Here is a 23,994-nt window from a genome sequence, read left to right as displayed (position 1 = left end):
TGTAGCAAGCTCCTGGGGGAGGAGGTTCTGGAGGAACGCCTGGCCGCTGCTGTTCAGGCATTTGGAAGTTCTTGTGTGCTGGAGATGTGGCTGGGGTTTGTCTCACAGTGGAGGCAAGGAATTGCAACTTTTTTCTATTATTGTACACCTTGAAGGCGAGGTTAATTAAATCCTGTTGTGGGGTTGAGGGCCAGAATTTAATTTTTGGAGTTTTATTTAATGACGGGAGCAGATTGGGTAATAAAATGTATTTTGAGAATAAGACAGCCTTTTGACCTTTTAGGGTCTAGGGCTGTAAAGTGTCTCAGGGTTGCTGCCAAACAAGTCATGAACTGGGCTGGATTTTTATATTTGATGAAAAAGAGCCTAAACGCTATCTGATTTGGGATAAAGAAAAAGGAGCATTAACCTTGACTATGCCTTTAGCTCCAGCCACCTTTTTAAGAGTAAATTGCTGGGCAGGTGGGGGAGAGCTAGTCACGGAATGAAACTGTAAGCCGTACCAGGTGTGAGGAGGGGAGGTGATAAAAAGATTATAGGGTGGAGGAGCAGAGGCTGAGGAAGAATTGGGACCTAGCTCGGCCTGGCGAGGAACAACCTGGGGAGGAAGGGAGAGGTCAGATGGGTCTGTAGAAAAGGAAGATTAGAAAGACTCAGCGATGCTTGGGGTTGGTACTGAGGGGACAGGCGGGAGGGAAAGAAGGAAGGTTTGGGACGAGTTGCACTGGTCACAGAGACTAGGAAGGGACTGATGTGTAAAAGAATGCCTGGATGTCAGGCACCTCAGACCGTTTGCCTATTTTACGACAAGAATTATTTAGATTTTGCAGGATGGAAAAATTCAAAGTGCCATTTTCTGGCTATTTGGAACTACTGTCGAGTTTGTATTGAGGTCAAGTGGCATTGCAGAAGAAAATAAGGCATTTAGGTTTTAGGTCAGGTGTGAGTTGAAGAGGTTTTAAGTTTTTGAGAACACAGGCTAAGGGAGGAGAAGGAGGAATGGAAGGTGGAAGCTTACCCATAGTGAAGGAGGCAAGCCCAGAGAAAAGAGTAGAGACACGGAGAAGGGTTGGGGGGTTCTTGCCCTCCAGAAAAGCAGAGAAGGGGTTGGGGCACGGAAATAAGGGATGGGGGCACAGAGATAAGAGGTCAGGGTGCGGAAATAAGCGATTGGGGCACAGAGATAAGAGGTTGGGGTGTGGAAATAAGCGATTGGGGGCTTCTTGCCCCCTAGAAAAGCGGGACTTGCCACTAAGGGTGAAGGAGGAGGGGTTGAGGGGTACTTGCCCCTGCCCCAGGAAAGCGGGACTTGCCGCTAAGGGTGAAGGACCAAGGCAGGCGTCCCTGTGTGGTCTGACACCCTTGAAATGTGAGTGTATAATCAGAGAGGCGTCCCTGCAATGATTAAACACCAAGGGAAGGCTGCCTTCCCCAGCCCGTGACCAGCGCTGGAGTTTTGGGTTCATGGATAAAACATGTCTCTTTTGTCTCTACCAGAAAATGAAAGGAATTGAAATTAAGAGAAGGGAGAGATTGAAGTGTGGTGCCAAGATTGAAAGGAGAAAGAGGTTGAGGGATAGTGAGGGAGGTTGGAGAAGAGAGTAAAAAGAGGCCGCTTACCGGATTCGAAATTGGTGAGATGTTTCTTGGGCTGGTCGGTCTAAGGACCTGAGGTCGTAGGTGGATGTTTCTCACGGAGCAAAGAGCAGGAGGACAGGGGATTGATCTCCCAAGGGAGGTCCCCCGATCCGAGTCACGGCACCAAATTTCATGCGCGTCTGTGTGAAGAGACCACCAAACAGGCTTTGTGTGAGCAACATGGCTGTTTATTTCACCTGGGTGCAGGCGGGCTGAGTCCGAAAAGAGAGTCAGCAAAGGGAGATAAGGGTGGGGCCATTTTATAGGATTTGGGTAGGTAAAGGAAAATTATAGTCAAAGGGGGTTCTCTGGCGGGTAGGAGTGGGGGTCGCAAGGTGCTCAGTGGGCAGGAGTGGGGATCCCAAGGTGCTCAGTGGGGGTGCTTTTTGAGCCAGGATGAGCCAGGAAAAGGACTTTCACAAGGTAGTGTCATCAGTTAAGGCAAGGACCGGCCATTTACACTTCTTTTGTGGTGAAATGTCATCAGTTAAGGTGGGGCAAGGCATATTCACTTCTTTTGTGATTCTTCAGTTACTTCAGGCCATCTGGGCGTATAAGTGCAAGTCACAGGGGATGCGATGGCTTGGCTTGGGCTCAGAGGCCTGACAGACTCCACCCCTGCAGCAATCTTCCTGGACATTCAAGGATTTCCACACATCCTCTGAAATCTAGGCAGAGGCTTCCAAGCTTCAACTCTCACACTCTGTGTACTTGCAGGCTTAACACCACATGGAAGCTGCCAAGGCTTATGGTTGGCACCCTCTGCCTGAGCTGTACCTTGGCCCCTTTTAGCCATGGCTGGAGCTGGGGCAGCCAGGATTCAGGGCACCATGTCCCCAGGCTGCACAGAGTAGCCGGACCTTGGTCCTGGCCCACAAAACTATTCTTTCCTTGTGGGCCTCCAGGCCTGTGATGGGAGGGCCTGCTGCAAAGACCTCCGAAATGCCTTTGAGGCATTTTCCCTATTATGTTGGCTATCAACATTTGGCTCCTCTTTACATATGCAAATTTCTGCAGCTGGCTTGAATTCCTCCACAGAAAATGGGTTTTTCTTTTCTACCACATAGCTGGGCTACAAATTTTCCAAACTTTTACACTCTGCTTCCAGTTTCAGATCATCTGTTTGCTCCTGCATAACAAAAGTGACTTTGGCTCTGGTTCTCAATAAATTCCTCATCTCCATCTGAGACCTCTTCAGCCTGGATTTTGTTGTCCATAGCACTGTCAGTATTTTGGGCACAACAATTTAACAAGTCTCTAGGAAGTTCCAAACTTTCCCTCATCTTCCTGTCTTCTTCTGAGCCCTCTAAACTGTTCTAATCTCTGCTTGTTAAACCAAGTTCCAATGTTGCTTCCACATTTGCATATATCTTATAGCAATGCCCCACTCCTAAGTACCAATTTTCTATATTAGTCTGTTCTCGCTTTGCTACAAAGAACCACCCGAAACTGGGTTATTTATAAAGCAAAGAGGTTTAATTGGCTCACAATTCCACAGGCTGTACAGGAAACATGGCTGGTGAGGCCTCAGGAAACTTACAATTATGGCGGAAGACAAAGAGGAAAGAGGCTTATCTTAGATGGCGAGAGAAGGAGGAAGAGAGAGAGAGCAGGGAGGTGCCACACACTTTTCAACAACTAGATCTCATGAGAACTCACTCACTAATATGAGAACAGCAAGGGGAAAGTCTGCCCCCATGATCCAATCACCTCCCACCTGACCCCTCCTCCAACATTGGGGATTACCATTTGATGTGGGATTTGGGTGGGGACAGACATTCAAACCATATTAGTTGGTGTGTAAGCAGCCCAGGATTGGTAGGATGGCTTCATGTCATTGGTGATGGGGACCCATTCTGCATTATTCCTTCCTCTCTGTAGGGAGTTGCCTTCATCTACATAGTCTGAAATAACTCATCATTTTTGCCTAAGATGCCAGTGGGCAGGGGAAGAAAGCCCTTTCCTTTTAATGGGGCAACTTAGAAGAAGCTCACCACTTCCAACTACTTCCCACTTGTCAGAACTTTGCTGCATGACAACACCATGTTGCAAAGGAGGCTGGGAAATATAGCCTTTATTTGGAGAAACTATCTGTTCAGCTGAAATTAAGAGAGAAGGGACAACAGTTACTAGGAGATAGCTAGCAATCTCTGGCACATAAGACTTTACCAGACAGTGAGAAACTGCACCTCCGATTTATGCAACTGACAGTCTAAACTAGGTTTAAATCTTGGCTTTGCTTCTTGCAAACTGGGCTTTCCTTTGGCACATTTTCTTGTCTGTGAAAAAGAGACCATAAATGGGGAGTAATGCTTGTAAGGTGTCTGTTGGAGCATCTGGTACATAGTTGGTGGTCAACAATGAAGTGTCCCTTTTTTCTTCTCCTTTCTAGAAAATATGAAACTCTGGAGAGTCTATCAGGAAGGCTGTGTTGTATAGCCACTGAGGGCTTAGAGCCCACATTTGCTCATGGGAATTTCATCTTCTGGCTGGACATACACACTGAGAGGCAGCAGCTGGATAGCTTAAGATAAATGATTTTGAAAGATTCTCTGAGCATACAGAGCTCACAGAGATTAAAGGTAAAAGCCACAAGGCAGCAGGATGTACAATACAACCAAAGCCTAGCAATCAAGTTAGACACATGTGTTATCTTCCATCATATCTGGGTGGAATCAGAAACCGCTAGAGTTGATTAGCTGAGGCCCAATCAGGCATTTATCCTGATAGAAAAGACACACCCACCCAGAAGATTAAAAATAAATAAATGGAGCCCTGAGACTTTTTAAATCATGAAAATGGAATTAAAGGCTATTTGTCACTTTCCTGTCATTTTGTATCACAAAGAGACTTGCAGTCTCTGTGAGCAAGGGTATTTCTCCCTCCCATGCACCCAGCACTCCCCGCCCCACCATCAGGGACCCTGTGCCATTGCTGGAAGGTAAGGTCCAGGTTTTCAATGGCTGACTCCTTAGGCTCTGTTTTTGGGAGGGATCTGGGGAATCCTTGAGTCATGGGCTTTGTACCTATTGTTGTTAGACAAATATCTAAACAGGGCTTTTCAGCTTTAGAAGGTGCTTGTGTGTGCTTTCTTCTAGAAATCCCCCCTTCTTCTGACTTGCCCAAGACATGCAATGCCAGGGTCACTCTCCCTTCCTCTTCCCCTCCCAGATAGGTTTATATAAAAGCATGTGTATGTGTAAGAGAAAGAGTGTGTTTGAGTGTGTGTGTGTTGTATGTGTTTGTGCTTCCTTTGGAGTTCAAATGCAGCAAACTACTGATGGGTTTCCTGGACAGAATTACTTGATATTTGAGCTTTTTAATCTTAGCCCTTGACAAATATTGGCCATCAGGTGTTTCATATTTGTTGGTTTTTGTTTTTTTGTTTTTTTTTTTTTGAGATGGGGTCTCACTCTGTCACCCAGGCTGGAGTGCAGTGGCACGATCTCGGCTCACTGCAACCTCTGCCTCCCAGGTTCAAGTGATTCTCCTGCCTCAGCCTCCTGAGTAGCTGGGACTATAGGTGCGCACCACCACACATAGCTAATTTTTATATTTTTAGTAAAGACAGGGTTTCACTGTGTTGGCCAGGCTGGTCTTGAACTCCTGACCTCAGGCAATGCGCCCGCCTCGGCCTCCCAAAGTGCTTGGATTACAGGCGTGAACCACTGTGCCAGCCTAGATGTTTCATATTTGAATATGGAATTGAGACTTGCCCTGGAAATCATCTTTATTCTACGGAAAGCTTAAAGTCATCCCTGATTTTTTAGAACAACCTTGAGATTGTAAATTTGTTGGTATGCTATTTCAAAGTCAAAAATGTACCGGAAAGAACAGTGTTTTATTCAAATTCCAGGTCCTCTACTTCCTGGCTTTTTGAACTTGGAAAAAATTACGTGACTTCTCTGTTGCAGTTCCTTATTTGAACCTTACCACCAGAAAGTAAATTCATTAAAGCAGATTAATTTTTCCCTTTGGATAACTGATGTTATGTAAGTTAGAGCAGTACTTAGTCCATAGTAGGTATTCAGTAAATAACTATCAAATGAATCAATTAAATGGGAATAATAATTCTGTCTCATGGGATGACTATGAAGATTAAGTAAGACAATATATGCAAAACATCTGGCCCTGAGCCTGGCTCTTGGTACTTGTTTAATGGTGGCTGTCATTATTATTTGGGAGTCTCTACATTTGCATAGTGCTATGCTGATTAAAAATATACCTTAAATATAGTTTTATATCTCATTTTCCAGAAAATATGATTACTTATTGTCATTGGGAAGAGATCAGCAGAATCTCCTCTCGTTTTCTATCTGTAACCACTGTATGTGGAAACATTCCATCAGCATCCCACCAAAATTGCTCTTGTCAAGGTGATCAGTACTCCCACGTTGCTAAGCCAGTGGCATATTCTCAGTGGGTTCTCATCTCACATGACCTATCTACACCATCAACACTGCTGGTCATCCCACTGGAGAAGCTTTCTTCACCTGGGGTCCGCATCTTCTTACGTTGTCTCTTACATCCTTGGTTGCTTCCTCTTGTTCTCCTTTACTTGCTCCGGCTCTTCTTCCCAAACTCTTAAGTTGACTGCCCAGGTCCTAGTCCCTGGGTTTATATCTGTGTCTTCTTCCTGCATTAGTCAGGGCCCCAGTAGGAAATACCTGGGTTATTTGAGGAGAGTATGATAATGGGGCATTTTATAAATGTGAGTACAATTGAAACACACTAACAATAGATAATGCAGTATCTGGAGCTAGAAACAGTGGAGAGCCTGAAGGGGCTAGAAGAAGAGTGGCTACTTTAACTGAAAAAGGGTAACAGAAATTGTGAGCTGGCTGGTGGGAGTTATAGCTTTTGATACAGGGACAGAGTCAGCATAAGGCAGCTCAGCCAGGAGGGTCTGGGTCTTTGATCTCTTGCTCATGCTCCCATTGGCTGAACCCGAATAGAAGGCAGAAATCTCACTGACAGAGTCCAAATGAGCCAGGATAGAAAAGGATAGGAGGATGGAACATGGCAACAGGGAAGCAAAGGGAGGATAGTCAGCACACCCCGTAATGATCTTACTCAGTTCCAAGGCTTTCAGTGCCATCATATGCTAAAGACTGTGGACTCATCTCTCTGCTTATGGACATCTCAACTTGGATCCCTAATGGATATCTCCAAGTCAGCGTATGTAAAGCCAAACTCTTATCTGGACCCTCTTCAAACCTGCAACACCCACATCTTTCCTCATCTCAGTCCGTGTCAAATCCATTCTTTCCATTGCTCTGGCTAATGTCATCCTCAATCCATCTTTTTCCCTCGTGTCCCATAGCGTGAAATTTTGCTTCACTGTCTCCACTTTCAGTGTACAGCTAGGTTCTAAATAATTTCATGGTTTTCAAAAATTGTTATTCAGGTTTTTATTTATTTACATATTTTTAGAGACAGAGTCTTGCATTGTCACCCAGGCTGGAGCGCAGTGGTGCAATCATAGCTTATTACAGCCTTGAACTCCTGGGTTCAAGGAATCCTCCTACTTCGGCCTCCTGAATAGCTAGGACTATAGGCGTGTGCCACTACTCCTGGCTAATTTTTAAATTTTTTGTAGAGATGGGGGTCTCGCTATGTTGCCTAGGCTGGTCTTGAACTCCTGGCTTCCAGTGATCCTCCCGCGTCAACTTCCCAAAGTGCTGTGGTTTCAGGCATGAGCCACCGTGTCTGGCGGTTATTTGTGTTTTTAATGGCGCATTATTCAGTAAAAAGACTTTGAACATGCCTACTTGTGCAGAGCATTAGGCTAGGGGCTGATGAGGCAATGGTGAACAAGCCACACAAGGGCTCTCCCTTAGTGGAGCTTACAGTCCAGTGGGGAAGCATGTCATGATCACGTGTCTAAAATACTTTCTAGCCACACTTCATATCAGTAGACATGACTTCAATTTTGAAGTTTTGGAACGTAATCCATTGAGTGGAGCGCTAGCCGTATGCTGCCTGTGTGGCGATTTGGTGGATAAGTATATTACACAGGGCAGTTTAGAGAAAGGCCAGCATCATTATTGGCTTACAACTCTTTGCCCCTGTTTTTCTTTCAACGCTTTTCTGTCCTCAACACTTTCTAGACATCCTATATCCCATGACTCATCTCTCCTGCCGTTTGCTTGTTGCTATTCTGAATTCCTTCATTCTCCTGTTCTTATCACTCTATTCCACTAAACACTTGCGGTGTTTCATTTTAGTTTTACTCTCGCTGCTTAGTACCCATCCTTCTATGTGTCCCCAGTGGGACTTTGTATGGCAGACACATCTGACAGCAATAGCTCAAGCATACCCTGAGAATAATCCTATGGTCTAAGAAGAATGTGTGTTCAGAGTTTGGAGCTAAGGAACCCAGCAGGGGCCAGCCTGGAGATTCACTCCTTATCTATGAAGGACATCCGAACCCCTGGCCCATTCCTTGGAATGCAGGTCATACAGGGGATTTGAGGCCCTTTATTTTGGGTTAAAGGGAGGCCGCTAGGTGTGAGTTGGTAGGTGGAGTTTGCTAAGTGAAAATACTATAGAAACTGCATGCTTTTTACAAACTAGTGGTTTTTCTGTCCGCTCGCTGCTCCTGGACTGCCATGTATGTAAGTCCTCAAAACACCCTGGGTCTCCTTTGTTGGCCCTGGGTCTCTTCTTTGACCTCTGGGACATCGTGCCATCCCTGCTGGAGTCAGTAGGGGTCTGGCACAACAGACCTCACCTTCTGACTATGATGGAATATCATGTAACAGACTAATGCTTCCTCTGAGAGAAACTAGAAAAGCTGGAGAAAGTAAAATATAAAATTAAAGGCATACGGGAATGATGGAGGCTGCCTATATTTGAAGGGTAAGATCATAGGGGGCAGAAATGTTCTTTGAGGTTAGACCAGGTTCTGCATGCTGCTTACCTTGGGGGACGTTTGCTGGCCCCTGAGCAGGGGTGAAGCCAGCTGAGGTTTCCTCAACCTCAAGGGGTTTGGGAGACAGAAATTGGAGTTTGGGGTCAGTAAGGTCTTAAAGCTAGGACTTGATGGGTGAAGATTTCAGAGAGAAAGGAAGTGTGAAGGAGTAGCCTTGCTTAATATCAGTTTTCCCTCAATATGTGTTACTTAAGCTAGTTCGTGAGGAGAGCCACAAAGCCAAGTGCAAAGCAGCTGCAGTGGAGCAGGGTTTCTGGTAGACTCACGGTGCTAGGGAAGCAAAATATTAAAGTGTGGGATCTACCCAAGAGGAGAGGCCCTGGGAAGCACTCCAGGCATTAAGTCAGAACTTCTGCAGTGCTGTGCTTCAGGAGAAGGTATGAACCAGGAATGGATCAAGGTATTCAAATATCACATTGAGCCTCGGCTTGCTTATAGCCCAATTGCATTTAGGTGATCTCCTTCTTTGCCAGCTTCCAGAGGACAGAGCAAATCCTCTTTTGAACCAGTAATGAAGGGAGAGAGATATCATCTAGAACCTCTGTAACTTTTCAAAGATGATGTCCAGCATCCAACAAAAATTACCGGGGATACTAATAAACAAGACCAAGGGAAAAAATAAAATAGACAAACTAAAAACACTCACAGGTTTCTCTGATGTTGGAGTTATCAGACATAGACTTCAAATTAAGTGACTGATATTCAAAAAAGCATCTGACAAGTTGGAGAATGTCAAAAGTATATGACAAGGTGGAGAATTTGAGTACATTCCAGTTCCTAGTAGTCAGTGCTGAGCTGTGGACATGGGTCTGTTCCGCAGGGTGGGGTTTGTTAAAGTTGTGAAGTATAAGGCCTACTGTAAGAGATACCAAGTGACATTTAGAAGACAGTGAGAGGGTAAAACTGACTACTGTGCTTGGAAACACTTAGTGGTACAGGATAAAAATACGTCTAACACACACAAATACAGAATGATTATTTGTGTGATAAATAGAGATACCATTTGTGAGATGGCTTATGCCCATATAGAATGGGACATGATAGTCTGTGCAGCTTATGCACACGAACTTGCAAAATACGGTGTAAAGGTTGGCCTGACAAATGACGCTGCAGCATGCTGTACTGGCCTGCTGCTGGCATGCAGCCTTCTCAGTAGGTTTGGCATGGACAAGATCTATAAAGGCCAAGTGGAGGTGACCAGAGATGAATACAACGTGGGAAGCACTGATGGTCAGCCAGGTGCCTTTACCTGCTGTTTGGATGCAGGCCTTGCCAGAACCACCACTGACAATAAAGTTTTTGGAGCTCTGAGAGTGCTGTGGATGGAGGTTTCTCTATCCCTCACAGTGCCTAATGATTCCCTGGTTATGGTTCTGAAATCAAGGAGCTTAATGCTGAAATGCATCAGAAGCACATCATGGGTCAGAATGTTGCAGATTCTGCAACGTGCATTACCTAATGGAAGATGCTTGCAAGGCAAGAACCTTTATTGTAGTTTCCATGGGAAGGAATGGATGAGGCAAGGTAAGCAAGCTTAGGATCGACTAGTTAGAATAATTTCAGCAGGCCCTGGGATGTAGAGGCTTTCCTGAATTGTCTGACACCTGGTCCTGGGATGATTAGGCAAGGGAATATTGGCCTCGAGTGTAAGAGCCTGATAGAAGAGGTGGGAGAGAAGTGGGCTCTGGATTGGTTGGTTTGTGTATGAAAGGGCACTCATAGTACCATCTCTGGGAATTGACTAGCCCTAGGAATCCAGTTTCTCCAGGGTGGGTAAGGCCCTCATAGGTCAAAACATTAGCTAAAAAGACATGCTTCATATAAGCAATAGCTGAGGCTCATACATCCATGCATTTCTGCTTCTATCACTTTAGCAGCATACTTAGTAGGATTTAGTTGTGTTTGGACCAAAACCTGTTAATGACAGTTATATTTAACAATAAAATTATGATTTAGGGAAATGTTATATGAATTAGTGAAGTTTTTATTTCTTTGAAAACTAAATAGGAAAGTCTTGATGAGAAAAACTACTTTTAAGTATATGTGGGTTAGGTGCGACTGCAAAAAAAAAGAAAAAAGTCCTGAAGATTCCACAGCAGTGTGGAACTCTCTTATTAATTCTACTTACAGATATCTCTTGAGTTTTCCTTTTTGGACAATGCGACAACTGGCAGTTTTTTTTTTTCTTGTTTCCAATCTTTGTAGGTTTTCTTTCTTTTTCTTACTATGCTGGCAGGATCTCCAATACAATGTTGGCTAGAGGTGCTGGTCACAGGTTTCCTTGCCCTGTTTTTTATTTCAGAGAGAATACTTTCAGTGATTGCCATTAGAAATAACATTTGCTGTAGGATTTTAATAGATAATTTAAAAAATCAGGTTAAGGAATTTCCTTTCTATTTCTAGTTTGCTAAGAGTTTTTAATCATTTATAGGTATTCCCACTTATTTTATACCTGCCACTTTGAGGGATGCTCTTCTCGTACCACTGAGAAATTGTCTACTTTCTAGTGCCTTATAGTCAAATTCACAATTCCTCATTTGTTTTCAATGAGGGAGGCTTGCTTCCTGGCTCATCTTTTGTGTACCATAAAGTATGTCAATATGCAGAAGCAAATCAAATTTATTTATTTATTTATTTTTGAGACGGAGTTTTGCTCTTGTTGCCCAAGCTGGAGTGCAATGGTGCGATCACGGCTCACTGCAACCTCCGTCTCCCAGGTTCATTGACTCTCCTGCCTCAGCCTCCCGAGTAGCTGGGATTACGGGCGTGCGCCACCATGCGCAGCTAATTATTTGTATTTTTAGTAGAAATGGGGTTTCACCATGTTTGCCAAGTCTCAAACTCCTGACCTCAGGTGATCCGCCTGCCTCGGCCTCCCAAAATGCTGGGATTCCAGGCGTGAGCCACCATTCTCATCCCACAAATCAAATTTCTAAACACTGGCATTGTGTCACCCCACACTGTGTGACCCTTAATGTCAATACTGTCTGATATGGTTTGGCTGTGTCCCCACCCAAATCTCAACTTGAATTGTATCTCACATAAGTCCCACGTGTTGTGGGAGGGACCCAGGGGGAGGTAATTGAATCATGGGAGCCAGTCTTTCCCATGCTATTCTCAAGATAGTGAGTAAGTCTCACAAGATCTGATGGGTTTATCAGGGGTTTCTGCTTTTGTTCCTTCTCTCATTCTCTCTTGCTGCTGCCATGTAAGAAGTATCTTTCACCCTCCACCATGATTGTGAGAATTTCCCTAGCCATGTGGAACTGTAAGTCCAGTTAAACCTCTTTTTGTTCCCAGTTTCAGTATGTCTTTATCAGCAGCGTCAAAATGAACTAATACGCTGTCTTACATATGAGTTGCCAGAAATGAGACACTTCATGCTGTATAAAATGCATAAAAATGCAAAATATACATTGCATATTCGGAGTCAACTGACTTATGGAGCTTTATGGCGAGTGAGACTCCATGTCCTTAGGATCTATTTCTCTTTTATTGTATGTGAGAATTTTACTTGCATCACCAATTTCAATAACCCTGAGATCTCAGCACAGCAGTGGAATAACAATGACAGTGGCAACAGCCCAAAGAGAGAGATTGTTTTTTGAAAGTCAACGAAAATTCAGCTCTAATCTATATATTTTCTATAATCTATATTTTCCTAAAATGGAAAAGCCTGTCTCTCCCCATGGCTGGGGGAAGCATAAGAGCTCAGTGACTCAAGGAAAGGTTTCAGAGACTTCTCTTGATCAGCCTCTTTATTTTCTTGTCATTCTATCCCCCACACCATTCCCTAGTCCTCATCCTGACATCTGTTTTTTTAATCACTGTCATTGAAAACAAGTGTGGTGCTGTCTGAAATCCACAAAAAGCAACCTCTGGGGAAGAAAATATAAATCATAGGTGTGTAAATCATCAGCCCTGAGAGTTGGCATACTGTTGACTTGCCTAAGAGTCTGCATTTTCATTTAGTGGGGAAAATCAGCTTTGATGCACATGATCGGTGGGGGTGGTGGGGAACATATGAAACACAATGACTCAGAACTGGCACAAGTCTGCGTGTGGGGAGAGGGAGATTGGTGGATTCATTCTGGCATCTAATCAGTCCCTGAGAACTGTGAGGAAATTGAAAGGGGCCAGCTTATCAGCATATTGACATGCAATGAAAGCCCCTTAAATGCTTCCCAATCCCTATGCAGAAGAAGCGGAGAAGGAAAACCACTGTCATTGGAAAAAAATGATTTGGCAGAACATTCTCTTTAACGAGCAGATTCATTCATTTTCTGGGAAACATACTAGCGTTTTGCCTCTATCACACTAAAAGAACTGGCTGGTGCAATCAATTCCACAGAACACTCATCAATTCAGTTAAACAACCAGTGGGGTGGAAAACCCCCAGAAATCAATAGTAGTTGTTTCACTGAATTGATGGGTTACTGCAAGTCATTCAGATCCATCGGTTGACTTGTGTGTTCAGTTGCTGCCTTGTCTGTGGTGTTGTGTGGGACCTTCAGGCCAGAGACAGACCCTGCTGGAAGGCCTACAAAGTGCAAGGTGACAGACAGAGAGGTACAGGCTCCCCATGGCCAGTGGGTGTCACTTCTGCTGGGAAGATCCTTGCTGCAATGTGCAGCCATCATTGCTACTGGCAGCTCACCTCTAGTGAGGGTGATGGTGAATAGTTTTAACAAGCCACCACTGGCTGAGTGCCTTTGATGAGGGAGGTGCTTTTAAAATATTATTACTTAACGTTTTAACAAACCAGCAAAGTAGAAATTATCCCTCCCTACTCTTTTCTTGCTTGAGGATTGAAGAGAAGCAGGGAGAGGCATAGCCAGGAACCTGCCTCTGTTCATTGTCAAAGCCAGAGTTCTGTTCAGGATGTCATCCACTCCTCATCCATGCATAGCATAGTGGCTGAGAACTGTAGGTTCTGGAATCTGACAAAGATGGTTCAAATCCTGGCATCTCTACTTATTGTGGGATGTTTGGCAATTTACTTAACTGGTTTCAGTTTCAATTTTCCCATCTGCAAAATGGGAATAATATCTAGTCATTGAAAGAATGAATACAAGAATGTACACAAAATCCACTGTGTAAGGCCTGGGAATAATGTGGCAAAGCCTGGTTTTTTGTTGTTGTTTGTTTGTTTTTTAAAAACGTTATTTTTGGTACTGTCACTAAGGCTGGTGACTTGAGCTTGTCCTAAACTCACTTTAAGGCTGCACGCCTTCCTCTTTCCTTTTTCCTTGCTCTTGCCACTTACAAATCCTCTGAGAGATTTTAAATCTTTTGTGAGAGCCAGAACACAGGTGTCAATATTTAATTGTCAAGTTCTGAATTTTAGTGAATATTTATTACTTCACAATACACAAGGCTTCTATTGACCCTGCTTTATTTATCTAACATTAAAAAAACACCAGTTGGTTGCCTCTTCATGCTGGCATGGTCTGCTCCTGTACAAGCATGTGTAGGGGTGCAGTAAGGAACAAAGGGGGTTTCAACAAAGGCTCGCTGGCCACAAATAGCTCACTCACCTGCATGGCAGAAGAAGGCAAGAAGTGCCTACAAAAACACTGGCAGTACAAATCCAGCCATGTCTACAAAGTTCACGAACAGGCAAAATGAACCTAAGGCAATAGAAGTCAGTCCATTGGCCAACTCTTTGGTGTGGGAATTTTATTTTATTTTATTTTATTTTATTTTATTTTATTTTAATCTTTTGAGATGGAGTCTCGTTCTGTCGCCCAGGCTGGAGTGCAGTGACACAATCTCAGCTCACTGCAACCTCCACCTCCTGGGTTCAGGTGATTCTTCTGCCTCAGCTGCCAGAGTAGCTGGGACTACAGGTGCACACCACTGCGCTCAGCTAATTTTTGTATTTTTAGTAGGGATGGGGTTTCACCATGTTGACCAGGCTGGTCTCGAACTCCTGACCTCAAACGATCTGTCCGCCTCGGCCTCCCAAAGTGCTGGGATTACAGGCGACAGCCACCGCGCCTGGCCGGTGTGGGAATTGATGGGGAAAGGGCAGAGGGAGCCTCTGGGGTGCTGGAAGTGTTCTAGGCCTGGATCTGGACATCAGCACATATAACATTGGAGCTGTGCATTTACAATTTGTGCCCTTTATGTATGCTCTACTTCAATTAAGGAGAACTGAAATTTTAAATAACTATAGAAAAAGCACCACTAGTGCTGTTGCTCAGCAGGATGTGAAGATATGTAATACGAGAAGCTGTACTCAGCCACCTATGGCACTGGGTAACAATTTCATGGATTATTCCCTTGCAACAGAGTGAACTGGCCTGAATGAGAGCTGGCCTAGGCAGACAATTACAGTGTGGAAAATGGGGACACACCCCATCACCAGATGCCCATGAGAGCTGAACAATATTCAGATTCCTTATCTCTCCTTAACAATAGTAACTACCCTGATCAAGTACCTATTCAGTTCTAAGTGCTTTGTAGATACCAATTTTTTCCACTAGTCTTTACAATAATCTTATATGGTAGGTGTCTTTTGTTCCATTTTATCACTGAATCAATAGTTTAAAGAGACCTTATAACAAGTAAGGGGTGAAGCAAGATTTTGACCTTGGTCTGTGTGGCCTTTTGATCAGTACCATAGGCTCTGAAGACAGATTTCCTGGGTTTGAGTTTCAGCTGCTCATTTCCTTTCTGTGTAAATGTGGGTAAGTTCCTTGACCTCTCTGTGCCTTAATTTTCTCATCTTCAGGAAAGAGGGTAGTGGCAGCTATGTATCACAGAGTTATTTGAGTTAATCTGTGTAAAACACTTAGAACACAGTATGCACTTGGCACATAGTAAGAGCTATACATGTGTTACCGATTACTCTGTTGAATGACACAGTCTTTCAAAGTGGAAGGGCCAAATCCCATTATTTTCTGGGATATAAAGTAGAAATATAGGCCTAGCCAAACTGTTTGCTCCCTACCTCCCTCCTATGGGTTAACATAGCCCCGAATCCTAGGCACGTGGCAGGCCCATGGGACTGCTTTCCTTCTTCCCCAAGAGAACCCCTGGGTTACAGGCCGGGGGTAGGGTCAAGGTCCCCTGTCACTCCAGATCTCTCCTGCCACCCGTATCCTCAAGGTGGCCTAAGAGAAAATGTTGTTCCAGGCTTGTTGGCAGTTCCTACCTACACTGATGTCAGGCACAGGGGAGTCTGGAAGCTGTTGAAATGGGGACTTTTCCAGCTTGTGCCATCAGGTTTTCTGCCTGGATCTCCAACCCCATTCCCATCTGGATTCTGGTAATTTTCCCCTCCCTGACCACGTGGTGACAGTTGTCCTTGTGTGAACAAGACCCCGCCTCTAAGGTCACCTGTGATGCCTGACCAGAGTCTCTTCCCCAGAAGTCAAGACTTGGAAGTAAGAAATGGTAACATCAGTTGAGATTGTCTTTGAATGGAAGAGATATAAATAGAAGAATGCGGTAGCCGTTTTCCATCTTGTCCACTTGGAAATATACTGAGAAAGGAAGTGTGCAGCGAGTGTGAGAGGTAAAGCAGAGCCTCAGATAAGAGTGGGGACCAGGAGCAGAGATTGAGAGAGGTGGGTCACTCTGAGGCCTGAGCCACTGTGGGATCACCCAGCATCCTCATCTGCAAATTACCCCTCCTGCTTAAGCTGGCTGTAGTGGGTTTCCAGCGCTCATACTTGAAGAGTTCACACAAATACACCTGGACTGAGTAATTCAAGGAATAAAATTCATTGCATGAAGCAATTTTCTTGGAAGCCTTTCTTGAATCCCCTAAATTGGGTTAGGAGCTCCTCTCAAACACAGCTGCTTCCCTTTCCCCATGGAATTACTTGTATCTTAGCCCTAGTCATACTCTTCTTAAAAATATGTCTGTATTAAAAAAGTTATCTTTAAAACCCACAAGGAGTTTCCAAAATGTAGTTTTTTTGAGTTGCAATCTTTAAATGTTTAGGTCTTATTCATGTAGCTCCTGCATTATTTATTTATTTTAATAACAACATAATAGGCTTTAATATTTAGCTTGTATTTATTCATTTTACATGAACTCCTTTTTAAATTGAGCATCATCCAGGAAATAGTTAAGAATTGAGGGTTTGAGGTGTTACATATATATTTCTAAACATACGTTAAACTGAATATGTACCTATTAAAAAGAAAAGATAAAACGTACTACCTAAGATCATCTCACGTACCACTTTGGAAACTCCTGTCCTACCTTACCGGCCCCTTAAAAGCAGGACAGTGACTCATGCACAGCCTGCTTTCTACCCTTGGGCTCAGAGCCCAACATTTCCCCTTTATAGAACTTTTCACAAGAAACCATCGAATGTGCAATTAGTTTACTTGTCTGACTTGCATTGAAGACCCTTCCATGCATTGTTTACTGCTTTATCCTCAGTGTCTTCAACTAGGTCTGGCACCTAGCTGAGGTTTAATACATATGCATTGGAGGAAATAATGCATGCACTGATAAATGAAAACCAGTTCCAGAATGTTCTACAGCCATGAATGTCAATACATGCTGCTCCTGACTGGTGGGGACACTTGAGGGTGAGCACTCTTGCTCAGTCTCTTACTTTTCTCGCTTGCTCCACTCTGGTGGTGACACTATCAGGTCATGCATGGAAAGTCTTTAGTCCTTAGTTCCATTGGCTGAAGCAGAACAGTCCTCCGACACTGTGATTCATACGCACCCTGACTGGGCATGTGCAGAGCCAGCTGTATAATTTAAACAGCCCAGTTCAAAATGAAAATGTGTGTTCAAAAAGCAGGAGTCCCTATGACTCAGCAATTCCACTTCCAAACATACCCAACAGAATCGAAAGCAGGGACTCAAAGAGATAGTTGCATACCATGTTCATGGCAGCATTACTTACAATAGCCAAAAGGTGGAACTTAAATGTCCATCTACAGATGAATGGATAAACAAAATGTGACATAGACACACAATGGAATATTATTCAGCTTAAAAAAGGAAGGAAATTCTGACACATGCTACTCATGAAGAACCCCAAGGACATTATGCTGAGTGAAATAAGCCAGTCACAAAAACACAAAAGCTGTATGATTCACTTGTATGACGTACCGGAGTTGTCAAATTCATAGAGATAGGAAGTAGAATGGTGGTTGTCAGGGGCTGGGGGTAGGGGAAAATGGGGAGTAATGGGTATCACATTTTAGTTTTGCAAGAAGAAAACAGTTTTGAAGATGGGTTGGGTCAGTCATGGTGGCTCAATCCTGTAATCTCAGCACTCTGGGAGGCCGAGGCGGTAGATTGCTTGAGCCCAGGAGTTTGAGACCCGCCTGGACAACATGGCGAAATCCTGTCTCTACTAAACATACAAAACTTAGCTAGGAATGCACCTGTAGTCCCAGCTATTTGGGAGGCTGAGGTGGGAGAATCACTTGAGCTCAGGAGACGGAGGTTGCAGTGAGCTGAGAGATTGCATCACTGCATTCCAGCCTGGGCAACAAAGCGAGATCCTGTCTCCAAAAGAAAAAAAAAACAGAAAGCAAGAAAATGGGTTGATAACAACGTGAATGTATTTAACACAACTGAGCAGTACACTTAAAATGGTTAAGAGAGTAATTTTATGTTACATAATTTTTACTACAATTTTTTTTAAAGTAGGAGAAAAGCTTTCTCTCTCATGATCTCTCTATCTCTGTCTCTCTTTCTCTCTCTCTCTGTCATGTTTTTTTATTTGGTATTGAGTGTCACACTTCCTTGGGCACAAGCATAGGCATTGGGTGAGTGCAGACACTTATAGGTGCCCAGGACCTCATCTTGATGCCCTGGGCATGCAGGGGGTGCATGCCTGGCTCCCACACTCTGAGGAGGGCAGGAAAAGGGGGCAGTGGTTGCTCGGCAGGACCCTATGGAGGGAGCAGGAAAAAGGGGCAGTGGTCACTCGGCAGGACAGGGGAGGGGGTGTTAAAGAACCCTTGCTAGGGAGGCGGCAGGTGCAATGGCAGGAGCTGAGGCTCCAAGTCTTTGGCACATAACTTGACTTACAAAACATTAATTCAAAGATACAATCATTAAGAGTTTTAAGATTGCCACTGCAGAGCACTAAACCTCAATCCCTTCTGCGTGTGGGGCTGGGCAAGTGCACTGTATACAGTCCCCAAGAAGCCAGCCCTGGTTGTGCTGCAGAAACATAACAAAACATCAACCCCGCAGCAAGTGTCCCCAGGGTGCCCACGAACATGATGCAGCTCTGCATGTATGGGATCCACAGCCAGCAGAGATGTGGCTCGAGCATAGCAAAGAGGCTGGAGGGATTGAGTCACTAAGCCAGTGAGCCTTAAAGGGCTATCTGTGGATTTCCCAGGACTAGGGCTTAGGTTTGCCAGAGCCACCCTGACCTCTTTTTACTGATGGTAGAAGTAAATTGAGGCTCAGTGATTTGAAGATTTAGCTGTTAGAGTAAATTATTTTGGGATTCAGGTCATCAAGCAGGAGAAAAACTTTGCACTATCAGAATGCTAGAGCTGAAGTTGTGTTTTCTAAAAAAGAAATGGGTTAGGCTGAGGCAGGAGGATCATTTGAGACCAGAAGTTTGACACCAGCCTGGGCAACACAGCAAGAACCCCATCTCTAAAAAATATTTAAACATTAGCCAGGTATGGTGGCATGCACCTGTAGTTCCAGCTATTCAGAGAAACTGAGCTGAGAGGATCACTAGAGCCCAGGAGGTCAGGGCTTCAGTGAGCCAGGTTCGTGTCACTACACTTCAGCCCGGGCAACAGAGTGAGACACCATCTCTTAAAAAATAAATAAATGGAAGAACTGGGTGATGTTTTTAACCAAGTGTTTATGAAATAAAGCCTGCTAAATGTTTCCACAGGAGACGTACAGCCTGATGGTGTATGTGATGTCTATGTAGATGCTGAGAAACGACACAGAGCTGGAGTGCACCGTTCTGAGCATGGTCACATAGCAGTAGGAATGTTCTGAGGGACCTCCATGCTATCAGGGTTACATATGTAAACAATGTCTGGAACCTGTTTCTTTCTTTCCACACTGTGGTGAGGATGAGAATATTGTTATTTGGGGCAGTGATTCTTAAACTGTCATGCACCTATGAATCCCCTGGGATCTTGTTAAAATAAAGATTCTCTCCTGGTAGGGCTGGGCTGGGCCAGAGATTCTGCATTTCTAACAAGCTCCCACATGACTCCTGGATCATACTTTGAGGATCAAGGGTCTAGACCAGCCTGGACAATAAAAAACTGCTTCTTTCTTCAGCATTCATGTCTAAATAAAAGGCCCTGGGACCATGTAAGTCCAGAATAGTACAGACCCCTTCTATCAGGCTTCTAGGTTAAGCTGAAATGTCTCCTCTGCTCCAGGAAGCCTTCCTTGGCTCCCCCAGGCAGAGGGGAGCACCATCAGCTCAGTGCTCCCTCAGGGCTTGGTACATGCATGTTTAGTGCATAGCATGTTGCTTTACCTGCATGTGCAGAATTTTCTCTCCCTACTGGACTATGTGTCTCTGGAATGCCGGGCATATTTGCATTTGCAGGGTCAGTGCCTGGTCATAGAAGGTGCTTATATTGGTTTCCTATTACTGCTGGAACAAATCATCACCAACTTAGTGGCTTAAAGCAATATGAAGTTCTCTAGGTTAGATGTCCAACACAGGTCTCACTGGGCTAAAAATCAAGGTGTCCGCAGGGTTCAGTTCCTTCTAGAGGCTCTAGGGAAGAATCTGAGTTTTTGTTTGTTTGTTTGTTTTTTGTTTTTGTTTTTTTCCTTTTCCAGCTTTTGGGGCTACCTGCATTTCTTGGCTTCTGGCCCCTTCCTCTGTCTTGAAAGTCAGCAATGGTGTGCTGAGTCTCTCTCACATTTCATTTTTCTGCCCTCTCCTGCCACCCTCTTCCATTTTTAAGAAAGATAATCTGGAAAATCCCCCCATCTTAACCTGATTAGCAGCCTTAATTCCCTTTACCGTGTGGTGTAACATATTCGCATATGTAACATTACCATGTAGTGTGACATATTCACAGGTTGCAGGGATTCATGTGTAGACATCTTTAGGGGCTGTTATTCTGTCTACTACAATGTTTGATTAGTGTCTATAGAGTGAATTTGTGCCTGTGATTGGCCTTATGTACACAGCTCAGGCCAGGGGGGTTCTGAAGAGTTGAAGATTCTACAGCTCTGTACTTGCTGTGGCCAATTTTGTAGCATTTCTGGTATTTTTCATTTAGCTGGGATTATTTCTGACTTCCGGCATCTCAGAAGACATTGGTAGCCTTTTGATTCTAGTCATCCATACACAGGCAAGATCTGCATAGAACCAAGGAATTCAGTTTACCTCAGCAAGTGCTAATGCGGCTCTAGTTTTAGTTTTCATTCTGGGATGGAACAACATAGCCCCAGTTGTTGAGGGTCTCTCTGCGAGTGTCTTTCTGGTGGCACAAGCAGTGACCCCTAGGCAAATTGATGGGCTCATCTGGATTAGTCCACTGTATTTTTTAGGATGGCCAAAGCTGCTTTCTGGAAAGAAAGAGGTTCTGTTATATAGCCAGTCTTCTTGAAAAATGTTTGTAGAACTGCTGAAAGTATATATAATTTACGCAGAATTTATGCCAAATTTGGGCTGAATATATATGTTTTGGTTGTGACCAGGACAGAGGAGTGTGTTAACAGAAGCAACTTTCTTAAAGCCTCCCTTCCCATGTGATTGAAGTTCTAATATTACTTCCTAAGGGACTACATTGAACCTGTTCCAAGTATATAATAAGAATAAAGCCCAGTATTGATTCCCCCAATCGCCCCAGTAGGATACGCTGGTGGCTGTAAATTTGAAAATTGTGACATACAATGACCAAGTGCTCAAAGATGTTTGTTTTCACTGTGACCAAGTGACCAAGGGCTGCCTGTTAAAAAATATCCCCAATTCTGGAGAAATGTGGGGGTCCCACAAACCGGACACCACAGTAAATGAAAATGTCAGCAGTAAAAACTGATCATGTGTTTTTGTCTACACAATTTTGTCCATAATTCTTGTGCAATTCTGTTATGGCACTTCAAAAGGGAAGCTTCTTTAAAACTGGTTTTATATCTACGGAAAATTCTAACTTCAAAATACAAAGGTCTGAGTTTATTCGTCAAATATTTCATTTATCCATGCAAAGTTCTAAGATGATGTAAATAATGTGTATCTTCTACGGTTTTCTGGGAAGAGTGCTATTTCTTGGGCTAAGATATAGACTCGTGAAGACAGGGTTAGTGTTAGTATCTTTTTGTTCTTGCTGTTTCTGGCACCATCTCAACTCTGCCTAAAAACGTCAGAGAAAGCCTTCCTACAGAGGAAGGGACAAGAGAGGTGCTTATTATTGATGATGAAGAGAAATATTCATGCTAAATGACTTCAAAGATATAACTGTTTCCCGAACTGAGCAAAATGAGTTTGCATTGGAAAAACATAATTGTCTTTGGCTCATAGTGGCTTCACTATGCGTCTACCTTGTGCTACCTCTCTTGTGTGTCTGGGGGCTGGAGTGGATCAATGAGAACCAGGCTACCATTGATCAAGCAGAATGGTGATAATGACCAGACCAAAGGATATTTTTTTCAGCTTGAATGTCCAGGGTCAATGCTTCTGGCTGTCTCAAAGGGAAGAAGCAGTTACAGCATTGTTCAAAATGGCTCTTTAGAGAAATCATTTCTAGCTCACTCCATTTGCATCTGTATTCCAGATTTGCTAGGTTTCCTTTGCAAACATTTTCACTTATTACCCTTTATCACCTTTGCTAATTAAGGAAAATACAGAAACCAGATTTTTAGGGTTTTTTTTTTTTTTTTCAATTTCAGCCTTTGGCCACTTCCTATAAAAGATTTCCCTCTGCTTTGAATAAAATTTCTAAGCAGCCTTCAGAGCCAAATTAAATGATTTGGAATTCTCTCTAGCTAGCTGATCTTTAGCTGCAGAGATCAAGAACCCCATCTAGTGGGAAAATATGAAGCTGCCACCGCAGTGACGGACTGAAATTAGCAGTGTGGTTGAAATTCTTGCCCAGCCCTTCTTGTGGAGCACAAGAAGGCCTCTGCAGAAGCCTCATTCAGAATCTCGAAACTATCAGCCTTTCAAACTGTGTGGGGCAGGAGGTGGGCAGTCAGAAAGATGCTTTGTGAGGGGAAGGAAAACAGCACCCATTCCCCTTTGCAGAGTAAAGGGAAGCCTGGCCCCAGGAAGGAGCAGCTACCTGCAAGAAGGAGCAGCTGCCTGCAAGAGGGAGCCTTCGAGGTGGGCAGCCAGGGCGTGGAGGCAGCAGCAAGCCCAAACGGTCAATACGGGCCCAGCTGGGGCCTGGCAGCGGAGGGTACCCTCACAGAGCCCTGGCTCCTGAGGCCAGCGGGGCATTTGGGCCCTCAGCCAGTTAGGGGGTTTGTTCTTCCTTTTCCTAAGGCACGTCGCTGCCCGGTGGGAGTGGGTTCCTGTCCGTAAGCCAGAAGCCCCACGATGTGGTGGAGGGAAAGGATGACTTTCCTTCTCATCCCCAGGTGACATTGGACCCCCCTCCAGGGGGGCCTCAGGCGATTGCATGAGCTGTGCTCTTCCTTCGTGAGCCTCCTGGCTCTGCAGGGGGCTGCCGGCTTTTACCTTACAGCTCTCCACTGAAATGTCACCTCCCTGTGGGGCTTCCTGCCACCACCATTGTTCTCTGCATGGCACCCTGTGGGCGTCCTTCATGATGCCTATCACACCATTTAAGATGTTTTCCTGTGCGTCGCTCTCCTCCCCTGCTGAGGGCAGGGGCCGTGCGTGTGTGCTATGTTGCTGACGTAGTCCTTCCTGCTGCAGTGCCTGGCACAGGGCAGGCGCTCCCTTGTCTCTGTAAAGAAATGAAGAGGCTTGGCTGAGCCCAAGGACTGGGAGGCAGGCTGCTGGCAAGGCCTGGGGAGACCTCTCCCTGGCTGGCCCTTGTTGCTTTTCCTTCCTCTCCAGTAGAAGTAATCTTAGGGGTCCAATTTGCCATGGGATTTTACGGAAATCACATGGGTCAAAGTGCTATGCAGATGCAAAGCGTCATCCAGCGCTGTTTCATTTCCATTTGCTTGGTTCCATTTACTGTAAGTGCTTCTGCTTTCCCGGATCCCTTTATTAGGGAAGAAGAGGCATGTGTTGGGGGAGGGTCCACCAGCACCCAGAGCCCAGGGACCCTATGATTCTGTCATATACAGAGTGGCAAACGTCAGACATAGGAGGCCCTTGCAGATCCCCTAATCCGGGGCTTCTCAAGCCCTCTCCGTATGTGAGAATCAACTGAGCCGTTTTATTAGCCACAGACCCAGGCCTCCCTGCTGGAGGTTCTGATTTAATTGGTCTGTGAGGAGGATCAGGCATGGGTATTTTTAAACATCTCTCAGGTGATTGATTCTAATGTGCAACTAGGGTTGAAGACCT

General features: G+C 44.5%; 1 protein-coding gene and 1 pseudogene across 5 annotated transcripts in view; both read left to right on the top strand.

Annotated features, from left to right (window-relative positions):
• Positions 1 to 23,994, top strand: part of C14H13orf42 (chromosome 14 C13orf42 homolog) — a 123,610-nt gene that overhangs the window by 33,643 nt on the left and 65,973 nt on the right. For 2 of the 5 annotated variants that reach the window (XM_055359887.2, XM_055359889.2), the window contains exon 2: positions 5,495 to 5,580. The exons of 2 other annotated variants lie outside the window; for them this stretch is intronic. The gene's annotated coding sequence lies outside the window, so the exon portion shown is untranslated. Of the gene's footprint in view, positions 1 to 5,494; positions 5,581 to 19,425; positions 19,521 to 23,994 lie in introns of all 5 variants that reach the window. One more of the 5 variants, XM_055359886.2, reaches the window with a different exon arrangement.
• Positions 9,376 to 23,135, top strand: LOC101129125 (large ribosomal subunit protein uL18-like; annotated as a pseudogene).

Source organism: Gorilla gorilla, chromosome 14 (genome assembly GCF_029281585.2).
Source record: "Gorilla gorilla gorilla isolate KB3781 chromosome 14, NHGRI_mGorGor1-v2.1_pri, whole genome shotgun sequence".
NCBI lineage: Eukaryota > Metazoa > Chordata > Mammalia > Primates > Hominidae > Gorilla > Gorilla gorilla.
Note: the sequence above shows the minus strand (reverse complement) of the source record. Positions and strands in the feature narration are given on the sequence as shown.